This window comes from Leptonychotes weddellii, chromosome 1 (genome assembly GCF_054177405.1).
Source record: "Leptonychotes weddellii isolate Sample4059 chromosome 1, ASM5417740v2, whole genome shotgun sequence".
NCBI classification, from domain to species: Eukaryota; Metazoa; Chordata; class Mammalia; order Carnivora; family Phocidae; genus Leptonychotes; species Leptonychotes weddellii.
Genome location: NC_138369.1, coordinates 52,316,721 through 52,328,385, shown reverse-complemented (window position 1 = coordinate 52,328,385; position 11,665 = coordinate 52,316,721).

The following is an 11,665-nucleotide window of genomic DNA, read 5'->3' as shown; positions in this document are numbered from 1 at the left end:
TTATACTTTTTACTTTGGGATCTTTTCAGTGTTTTCTATAACTAAAAAAAAAAAAAAAACAACTCATAACTAAGACAAAGTGTATCAAGGTGGAGGTAAAACCACATACAGAATTTCAAGTGACTTTAAAATCCAGCATTTTGTCGCAGTTTCCTAATGAAATATATCCTACAGACCAAAAAATCACAAATCTTAAACTGCATTCAATATTTTTATTTTTAGCAATGATATTTGTGTTATCATTTTGAAACTGTGTATATTTATAGATGATAGAGCACATATTTATTATGTCATTGGAATTACAAACCAAGATTTTCAGCACAAAAGAGACACAAGACTCAAGTAAAAACCCTGAGATTGTATATTTCAATTGGAAATACCAGTAAAATACTGTGATTTCTTTTTCTTTTTCTGAAAAACACATATCACATAGTTTTGTCCCCTGAAAGGTCTTGAAGCAATTAGAATCCAGCAGTGAGGCCCAGCCTCGCACCAAGACTGTCCCACTAAAGGGGCAGGGAAAGGATAAGATGAGGCTGGACCATCTTGTGTCTGAAAGCAAGGAAGCAATCAGAATAAGGTCATGTCAGAAGGACTCAGGAGCCAACTTAAAGGCTCCTGTTGGCCAAAGATGGAGTACTTTGAGCATCAGAAAGGATAGTACATTGAAATACAAAATATATAAATATCCACAAAGTCATAATAATAGTTGAAAACTATGGGTCACCTTTGGAGGTTACTAGAGCACCAACCCATTATTTTGAAAATGGCTAACGGGAAAAATGAAGCAATTATCCTGACCTCTTTGTGTATCAGGTTAACTTGATAAGGGAAAGTTCTTCACTTGATAATCATAGCTAAATGCCAGAGAAATGATGGGATTAAGAAATTCACTTCTAGTGAAATGGATCTAGGCTGCTAAAAGTGTTAGGTGAAAAGTTGATGGAAAACATTTTGTTGAATGGCTCAGGTTGATAACCTGCAAACCTGGTGATCAATCTTAGTGTTACCAAAAAAAGGAACAGCCAGAGGTTAATATCTCCAATGTGTTCCAATAGCAAGGACCCGACACCAGCTGTGATTAATTATTGGCCAAAACAAACAAAACTGAACCTGAATGGAAATCAAGCCTCCACAGCAATGATCAGTTTGTAAACACATGGGATATTGAACATGTTAAATAGCACACCAAATCCAGAACGTGGGACATTCCATAGGACAAATAACCCAGTTTCTTCAACAAATTGAAGGTGTAAAATAAAGACAATGGATGGTGAGACTTAAAGACTGGGGGAGCTTAAAGAACTTGTTTGGATCCTGATTTGAACAAATCCATTTTAGACTTTTTTTGAGACAGAAAAATTTAAGATGGATTGGATATCAGGTGATATTAAAGAATTACTAATTTTGTTGGGTGAAATAATGGTATAGTGACTACATTTGTTGTTTTTTAAAAGCCCTGTCTATTAGAGATACACACTAAAGTATTTGTGGTTGAAATTATGACTGGTATTTACCTGAAAATATTCTAGGAAAAAGAGGGACAGGAAATAAATAAAATGAGCAGAATGTTATGTTGAAGCTGAGGGACAGATACATGGAGGCTTAGGTAAGGGTTTGTTATTCTATTTTTATGCACGCTTAAGAATTTATATAATAGGAATTTAAGGATGGAAGAGAATGGAGAGAGATTGGAGACTGCCAGTATAGACAACATTTTTTTTTAGGAGACAAGAAAGAGCAGACGAGTGGCTAATAGCTGGAGGGGGAACCTGATGAATAACCTAGCAGAGATGGGGGGAAGATGGTGCCTTAGGAGAGAATGGTTGGGGTGATGTATTAGCAAAGCTAAGGGCAAATAGGAACTCTCATATACTATTGGTAGGACTGTAAATAGCTATTACCTTTGACCAGTAATTTATATGGTAAAATTATAAATGCCACCTGACACAGCAATTTTGTTTCCAGTTTTCAATCTCACAAATACACCAGCACCAATGTGCAAAAACATCTACAAGATTTTCATTGCAACATTGTAATATTAGAAAGTCTGGAGCCCAATCAAAATATGATTAAATTCTAGGACATCCATACACTAGCATATTATGCAGCCTTAAAAATTAGGTGGATCTCAATATATAGGTGTATCAAATCATCACATTGTATACCTTAAACTTATTTAAATGCCAATACTAATGAAGCTGAAAAAACATGAGGTAGACCTGTAAGTAGATCTATAAATGACAATGGAAAATTTTCAAAATAACTAATAAAAAATGAAAAAATTCAGAATAATGTGTGTATATACTCTACATATATATTACATAAATATATTTGCACACATATAAATATACACAAACATATAGAATAGTGTGTGTCTCTGAAGTCACATAAAGATATACTTTCATTATATAAATGGACATTTTGGAGAGGATAAATATGTACATGAGTTTGTTAGAAGTGGTTAGCTTTGAAGAAGAACAAGTCTGTTTTATATGTTCTTGTAAATTTTGGATCCTTGTGCATTCATTATGTTTTGGTAAAAATATATAAATAGAAGAAAAAAAAACCTTCGTTAATACCAAATAGGTAAGAAAATAACTAAAGGGGCTTACCAGTTGTGGTATTATCTGTGAGGATGTGCAGACCCAGACTGGGGGGAAAAGGGACAGGTGTTGGAGTTTGGAAGGCTGTAAGCCTCAGTAATTTAATTATCAAAAATTGAGCTATAAAGTCATAATTGGTCTGTCTCTGTTCTAAAATAGAAACACAGTCCCAACATGAAACTGTTCTCTTCATTTGTTTAATTTTTGGTTAAACTTGTTACAAGGGGCACCTGAATTAGAATATCTCTTTATCTCTATATCTGTATGTCTGTTAAGCTCCACCTTTCTCTCTCTCTCTCTCCCCACCTCATATGCACCACCATATCTCTCCTGCTATTTTCATGTTAAATTAGAAGTGATTAAAATGTATTTGTCTGTTTTCTGGCTATTGCCTGGCTTTAGGATCACTTAATTAGATCAGGTCCCAGATTTAAAATTGAAAAACATTCTTAGCAAGTAGTTTTCTAAATGAATGGGTAAGGAATTTTATTCCACTATATATTTTAATCCTAAAAACAATTCTGGGGGCGCCTGGGTGGCTTAGTCGGTTAAGCATCTGCCTTTGGCTCAGGTCATGATCGTGGGGTCCTGGGATCGATTGAGCCCCTGTATGGGGCTTCCTGCTCAGCGGGGAGCCTGCTTCTCCCTCTGCCTCTGCCCCTCCTCCCCTCCCATGCTCTTTCTCTCGCTCACTCTCTCAAATTAATGAATAAAATCTTTTAAAAAAATTCTGTATGCTCACTTAAGGCTTAAAAGGTCTCCATGAAGTGCCCGTTAACTGAAACTTTAGAATAACCCACTTTTTCTTTATTAAAGAGAAAGCATTCATCTTGACAGAGGGGTCGAGGCTGACAGATGTGAAGGTTGAGAGTTCCAAGTCAGGTTTAGCACATCATATGACACTAGACACTTGTGGAGACAGGTATGGAGAGCTAAATGACGGGGCCCATTTTCTCCTTGGTAAGATCACACATGTTAGTCATAATGACCAGGTGGGGGGATAAGTGCCTTGTAAACATTACTGGTGTGTTTGTCATGTTGATAATGAGGTGCTTCTTAGTTTTTATCTGTGAATGGTTTAAACTGGAATGTACGGCAATGGAAACAATGAAATGTGGAGACCAGGATGCCCGACACGAATGACTGGTATTTCACCTTCCTGTGCCAAGCAGCTTGCTATCTGCTGATTTGTGAAAACCCCAGCAGATCTTTAACATGTATCTCTTCAAGACTTGAAAAAGCTTCTTTCTGCGAAGTGGGCGGGGCGGGGGGCACCAGAGTTAGGGGATCTGGAGAGTCAAAGATGGCAGAGGAAGGAGGCCTCGTGCTGACGTGCAGGAGACGGCTGATGGACTCTGTGGCCCTCTTCAACAGCAAAAAGTTTTCACTGATGATCTTAAGGGTGAAGCATCTCCTCTGTGCTTCCAAATGACCTCTCAGCTTCATGTGGCCAGCACCAAAGATGTAGACAGCTGACACATCTTCCTTGGCAGCCAAAGAGACACTGCACCCTCTGTGCAGCCTGTCTTGGCAGAATCTGAGCATGAGATGTGGACTAGGCTAGCTCTCAGAGCAGCGAGGCTCAAACTCCTGTGCCTAAGTCATCAAGGCTGCTTGTTACAAATGCGGAGTTGAGGCACCTCAGCCGAGAGATCCTGATTCTGCAGATCTGTGGGTAGGGCCTGGGAATCTACATTTTCAACAGCCCCCTCCTCCCTTCCCTCCTCAACCCTTCTCTTCAATGCATCTGACAGAGAAATGTCAATTTTTTGTTTGGTTCATCAGGCAGTTAATTTGGTTGGACTCAAACTGCAAATGCTATGTCTTGGTGGCAGCTGAGGTCTCAGTTCAATTATTTTCTCCTTAGCTCCTAGTCTGCCAGAAATTGGGGCAGAGATTATATTCAGACTTTGAGGCACCCTTCTCTGGCTCTCTCCTTTCCAGGACTCTCCCCTCATTTTGCCATGGCTGTGCTTGCCCTGAACTCTGTCCTCCCGTTCTTGTAGCCAGAAGGACTCCTGGTTTTCTACCAGAGTTCTGGGCCCCTCCCTACCTCGTGGCCCTGAGTTACTGCCTTCTCGAAGGCTAAGAACTGTGAAAAAGCTGTTCTCCACTCTTAGGATCAAGTCCCTTCCTAAATCTGCTTGCTTTTGTTCATTCTCCAGGGCTTTCATGTGGTATTTGCTTTATACTGTCCCATGGATAGTTGCGGTCAGCAGGTGGGCTGGGCCCCGGTAGGATCTTCCCCAGCTGTCCGGGAAGCGGGACTCCTGTTTTCCAGTGTTCTTTTTGTACAAGGTTGAGACTTGGCTAGGTGGAAGCTTGTTTTCCTCTAAGACACACTCACATGTTATTTCTGTACTTCCTTTACTTACCATCAGCCTGTTGTGGCCACATACAGCAATCTGTGGATGTTTCACTTTACTGGAAAAATGTAAATAAGAATTAGCCAAGGCAGGAAAAGTGGTGTGGTATTTGCACTGCTTTTAGAGAATGAGGCCCCACACTTAGCTGAGATGAAAACCAAATATAGTTTGCAGTCAATATCCCGTCTGGAAACCACCATTTCTGTCTCATCTCTCTAAAGCTCTCTCTCTCTTTTTTTTCCTGGCCCATCTATCTTTAGCTTTGACTGGCCTCACAGGCCTTGCTCAACCTGCCCACCAATGGCTCCAGAAACTTGCAACACTTCCCTGGTGCATCGTTCCTGAGGCCTCTGCCCTCTCTGGGATTTATTTCTCGTATTTACGGTTGGAGCCATGCTGGTTCATTGTAATCTAATAGCCCTAGTGCTGTAAATTTTTACTAAGCCAACAAAAGCAAAATGGTTAAATGCTTGAGAAATGCCAAATCCTCATAAATCAGGAAGGTTCCAACAACTTCAGTTGGTAAAGCACTGCATTACTCGGAATCCCTATCTAACTCTAGGATAAGATTAGTGAAGCCTCATTATTCTGGAAATCAGCAAAAATCTTGAGGGATGAATGCTTTTCAACTTCCGCATTGCTGATGGAAACTTCATGATTCCCTAAAACTAACCCATAAAAACCCTAAAAGGTGATGCTCCTGACACATTCCCTCCATATGTCCACTGTCCAGTGCTGATAACAAAGGAATTTGAAAATAACAATCTAAACTAATAAGGTGTTTATTTACTACGCTGACACTGAGGAAGCGGGGTCTGGAATCCTGACAATCACAGTCCTGTGATCTATGACCTGGTGCTCTGACAGCTACCTCATCATTCATTAATCTTTGGCCTGTGGGAACAGGAGCCAGCCATGAAGTCAGGCATCACACACATACCTCTCTTCCACTATTGGAGACACTGCTGAGAACCCAGGAAGAGCAATAAGGCCTGAGCACTCAAAACAGCCACCACTCGGGGCGCCTGGGTGGCTCAGTTGGTTAAGCGACTGCCTTCGGCTCAGGTCATGATCCTGGAGTCCTGGGATCGAGTCCCGCATCGGGCTCCCTGCTCGGCAGGGAGTCTGCTTCTCCCTCTGACCCTCCCCCCTCTCATGTGCTCTCTCTCTCTCTCTCATTCTGTCTCAAATAAATAAATAAAATCTTTAAAAAAAAAAACAGCCACCACTGAGCCTTGCACATGAAGACCCTCTCTCAACATTCAAGCCGCTGGCATTCTCACCACAGTTCCAAATTGCTCTTTTTAATCTGCTGGGTGGCCACATTTCATGTAAAGGCAAGGGTTTCTTTGTTCCTGGGAGAGAGCCTGAGCAGCAGGGAGCAGCAAGGAAGAAGCTGGTACCTATTTTGTCCTTACTACCTGTTCTGTGTCTCTCATGAGCGCTTAGGTTTCATCATAAGGACAATACGCAGATGTGGACGTGTATATAAAGAGGGTGGGGAACGGGGCAAGGTACACGTGGAAGGTATCTCCAAAAACCATTCCCACTTTACAAAGGTGGAAAATGAAGCTCAGAGAGGTTAAGTGACTTGCCCAAGATCACATAGTGAGTGGTCAGCCGGGACACTGGAATCAAAATAGTCTCATCCCCTTTAGAGTTCTTTTCATTCAGAGTCTTCCTTCTACAAAGTTAGCCAAATATTATAAATGATAGTGTAGGGTTGGTCTGCCATTCTGTAGAGTGGGCAGGATCTTTCCAGAAAATTACGGACATGACAAAGGTGGTACCTTCGTTGTCTAGGTAAGGTTTGATCCAGATCTCACAAAGCTGCCAGCGCCTTAGCAAGGCAGAAATAGCCTTTTTCAGAATGATTACAAGCTGCTCTATGATAGAAGATGCTCAAATGGATGTCATAACAGCACAGGCCGACTCTGTATTCAATGCCTCAGAGACTTCAGTCAAGAAAATGAGTAAGGGGTGGACTCTTCCCCACGGGGTCATAGCTGTTTGGGAGTCCGTTGTTTCTTTGTGTACTTCTGTCAATTATACTGCAAGGTAAATGCACTGTTGCAAAGAGAGGAGCTGCCGCTGGGCTGGGGGTTGGATCAGGAAAGTTGAAGCAGGCAAGGCATTTGAAACGAAATGTTAAGAAGCTGGTGTTTAAATACTATTCATCTTTCATAAGAACAAACATTTATGGAACACTAATTGTGTGCTATGAGCTTTGCAACATTATTTAATTCTTGCAACAGTTCTGTGGGAAGGTATACTTATTTTACGGAGAGTTTACTTGTTGGAGCAGATGTTGTTGGTGACATGCCCCTGGGGCCTTTGCTGGACTAGCTGCTGCTGCTGGTGGTGCCAGTGGTTCACACTGACCTTTCTCTGGGGACTGCTCTTGGCTGGCAGAAGAAGCCTTACCTGGAGATGCAACTTGGAAGGCAGAGTCAAGGAAACTTCCTGACAAAGAGACAACATAGGAGAAACAACTGATGAGAGACATGAATGTTGGATTTTCCAGATCTATCTTCCATCTAACTGACATTCCAGAAAGAGAGACCTTTTAAAATTTTTTATTTTAACAGGGAATAGAAAATAGTCCATTTTTGACGTGAATTTCCTTGAGGTGTCCTCAGGTGGCAAGAAGCAATAGTGGGGGAAAAAATCACATATAGACATCACCTAGTGAAATTTCAAACTCTTAAAGATGCCAAGGATCCTTGGCTAAGGATAAGGAGAGAATTCTTCAAGTTTCCAGAGGGAGATAATACACAAACAGTTTCAACAGACTGGCACCCAATTGTTCATCTTCAAAGTGTGAGCTATCTACAAAGTTCTGAAGGAAAATGACTTTGAACCTAGAATTCTACACCCAGTTTACTATCATTTGGAGTGAAAGCAAAAGGGGCACCTGGGTGGCTCAGTCGGTTAAGCGTCTGCCTTCGGCTCAGGTTGGGATCCCAGGGTCCTGGGATCGAGCTCTGCGTCAGGGTCTCTGCTCAGCAGGGAGCCCACTTCTCCTTCTCCTGCTTCCCCTGCTTGTGCTCTCTCTCTGTCAAATAAAATCTTTTTTTTTTTTAAGTGAAAGCAAAATAACAGAGCTCTTGAACATGCAAAAACCCAGATAAGACTGGATGTATGATTTGTGGGGCTCAGTGGAAAATAAAAATGTGGAGTCTGTAGTTAAAAAATATATTAAGAATTTGAGGATGGCAACAATGGCAGAAGAGTCAGAGTCATCGTGATGCAATGAGAGCAAGACTTGACCAGCCATTGTTGGCTTGGCTTTGAAGATGAAAGGGAACCCAAGTCATGGAAGGTTCTAGAAGCTGGGAATGGCAAAGAAATGGATTCTCACCTAGAGCAGCTGGAAGGAACACACTTTGATTTTTGCCCAGTGAGACCCATTTTGGACTTTGGACTTCCAGAACTGTAAGATAATAAACCTGTGCTATTTTAAACCACTGACCTTGTGGTAATTTGTTATACTAGCAATAGGAAATTATTTTAGTTAAAAAGACAGACTCTCAAATAATATAAAATCAAAACTAAGATTAAACAAATACTCTAAACAATGGGGTTTAAATTCAGTTATCTGCAATTTACAAGAGAAAAAACTAAACAAATTGTGAATCTTCATTCATTCAAAAGTAAGTGTTGTGCATTTATGTGTGCCAGGCCGTGAGCTAAATAAAAGTGAACAGAATGGATGAACTCCTTGCCTTCATGGTGCTTAAAGTTGGGGAGGGGAGCAGCTTAAAAGGCATTGGTTTGGATATATGTAAATAATTACAATTCGTAGGAGCACTGTGATGGTGTACACAGTGTGCTGAGATTGAGGCTCCACGGCTGGTGTCTGGGCACGTGTTGAAGAGTGGGGTTTAAGTTGAGAGGAGTGGCTCCAGGAAGTGGCCTCATTTCTCAGAAAAGGGTGAGGTGACCATGGAAAGTGCTGCTCGGAGCTTCTGCTTTGGGTAAAGATGGACCGATAGCCCCAGAGGCCGCCCCTCCAGACCCACCTCTGTGTTCCCCTTGAGGCCACACCTATCCCAGGCAGCCCCAGCCGATGACTGAGTGTGTGGTGCTCAGGAGCCAGGTGTCCTTGCCTGATGCAGGGCTCCCTCAGTGGTCACTCCCTGGCCACTGCCAGCAACTTTCCTGGAGCTGCACTGCTGTCTGTGACCTTCTTGCCCAACATCTTTCTTCTTCCTCTCTTTTCATACGGGTCAGCCCCACCCTGCCGCCTCCAGCTCTCTCCCTTCTGTAGGCATTTTCCTCAGGAAATGCCTTGCACACCTACTGCTGTGTGACAAATTACCACAAAGTTAGTGGCTTAAAGCAACACACATTTATTATCTCACAGCTTGTGGATCAGGAATCCAGGCGTGGTGTCATTGGTCCTCTGCCTCAGGATCTTTCCCAAGGCTGCCATCATGGCGGCCAGGGCGGGGTTCTCATCTGAAGGCTTGAGTGGGGAAGGACAGCTTTCCAAGCTCACATGATTACTGGGGGAGGATTCAGTTCCGCAGAGCCTAATGGAGGGAGGGCCTCTATTCCTAAGTGGTTGGCAGCTAAGGCCACCCTCGGTTCTTTGCCATGTGTACCTCCCCAATGTGGTCACTCCCTTCATCAAAGCTTATAAGCTAAGAAGGCAATCAAATCTGCTAGCAAGACAGCAGTTACACTCATGTACTATAATCACAAAAATAACATTTCATCAGCTTTGCCAGGTTCTATTGGTTAGAAGAAGTCACATGTCTCATCCACACTCCAGGGAGGAGATCACACAAAGTTGGCAGAGGTCACCGGGACAACTTTGAGCTTGCTTGTCACTGCATGCATTCACAATAGGGTCTGTCAGATACCGGAGACTTGGTGTTGCACTTGGTTTACAAAAAGCCTTGCCTATTCTCCCTGAAGTTGACAGAGTAAATGTCTTGCCCCAAAATATCAGCACATGGTTTCAAATGCAGTCATACAGTCACTATTTGTTGAATGAACATATCAATTTGCTGTAAATGAAAGCAGTTTTGTGAAAACAGAGTCTGGCACCACTAATAGGCTGTTTTAAATTTGCATTATAAAACTGATTTGGCAGTTTTGTGTATTAAAAGGTCAAAATTTCAAGCCATGCTATATAAAAAAAGAACTTAAACATTCAAGAACAAAATTTTCCACAGCATACCCTTGTGTTTGCCTTTCACATCTGGACAATTGTCATAGTCCTGCCCTTCACAGCCATTTACATTTGAATCACGTTTCTCTCCAAGAAACTCGAACAAATATAGCACTTCCTTTTAAACGTCCTTTACTCAGGGAGAAAAAAATATTTTTGGATATGTACATACTTTTCCACAACAATACTGCCATAAATTTTAAAATACTATGTGCAAAGGGTGGTAACTGCATTATGTTAACCCCCTCAGTTGATGCCTTTAAGATGACATTATTGAGAATTGATTCATTAACACCGTTACCGTTTTGTTCTTGACACAAGAACCAGGCCAGTGCTCGCCCTGCAAAGCCATGTCGGAGAGTCAGGAAGTCTGGTTTCTTGTCTCAGCTCAGCCACAGATGAGCTGAGTGGCCCTGGCCAGCCACCCTCCTCGTCTGTACCACAACTTTCTTGTTTGTGGAATGAGAGGTTCAGATGAAAAAATCTCTCTTACCCATTCAGGGATCTGTCACTCCACAGTGAGCTCTCAGGGGTGACCATGATTAGGTGCTGTGGTGCTCCACCCAGATTCTCTTTACTGGGCTGGTGCAACCACTCCCAGTCATCGGGAGGGTGGTCCATAGTAGCTCATAGCTATCTCCTACTCTGGAAAATTGCCCTGGCCCAAACAGGACTGTCCTTGCTTGGGAGGCTACACCCCTGCACCCAGTGACTGACTGACACAGAGGTGCAAAAAGCCTGCCCCCCCGCCCCGAGTCTGTGGTGCAATTCATGGTTCTGAGTTCCCCGTGGGAACCACATCCGTACTCACCTCCTCCCCCCATTCCATCTGCTTTCCTCTCTCCTGAGCACCTCCCTAAACCCAAAACACAGAATTCTTGTCTCAGGCTCTGTTATGAGAGATCTACTTCTGATCCAAGAAAGTTACCTTAGAGGGGAGCACTCAGGGTTGTGGGATTTCCTGAATCTGCCTGAGAGTGTATGTCATCAGGAAAATGGGGAATGGTGAGATATAAAAATGGACAGAAAGCTTTTAACTAAAGCACTAGGTATATTTAAATAAATAAGTAGTCTTCAGTTTATAGACAATTTACATTTGTGTTGATGATGGGACCGCTAAGTAGATCTGCTCATTCCTTGCTCAGGGTGGGTACTCAATAATTATTGAACTAAATTGACTTTCTAAAAGGGGGCCTAGAATGCTTATAAGAGGTTTGATTATAGGAGAGAAGAGTTGGGGGTATAAAGGAGAGAGGGGAGAGAGAGTATAAGGAAAAGTCTGGTGGCCCTGGGCTCCAGACTGCCCCAGCTCCTGTGTCAGCATGATGGAGATCAGGGCCAGGGGAAAGCAATCATCTAAGAGTTCATCTTGGCATGTCCATCAACAGATGAATGGATAAAGAAGATGTGGTATATATATATATATATATATATACATACACACAATGGAATATTATGCAGCCATCAAAAGGAATGAAATCTTGCCATTTGCAATGACGTGGATGGAGCTGGAG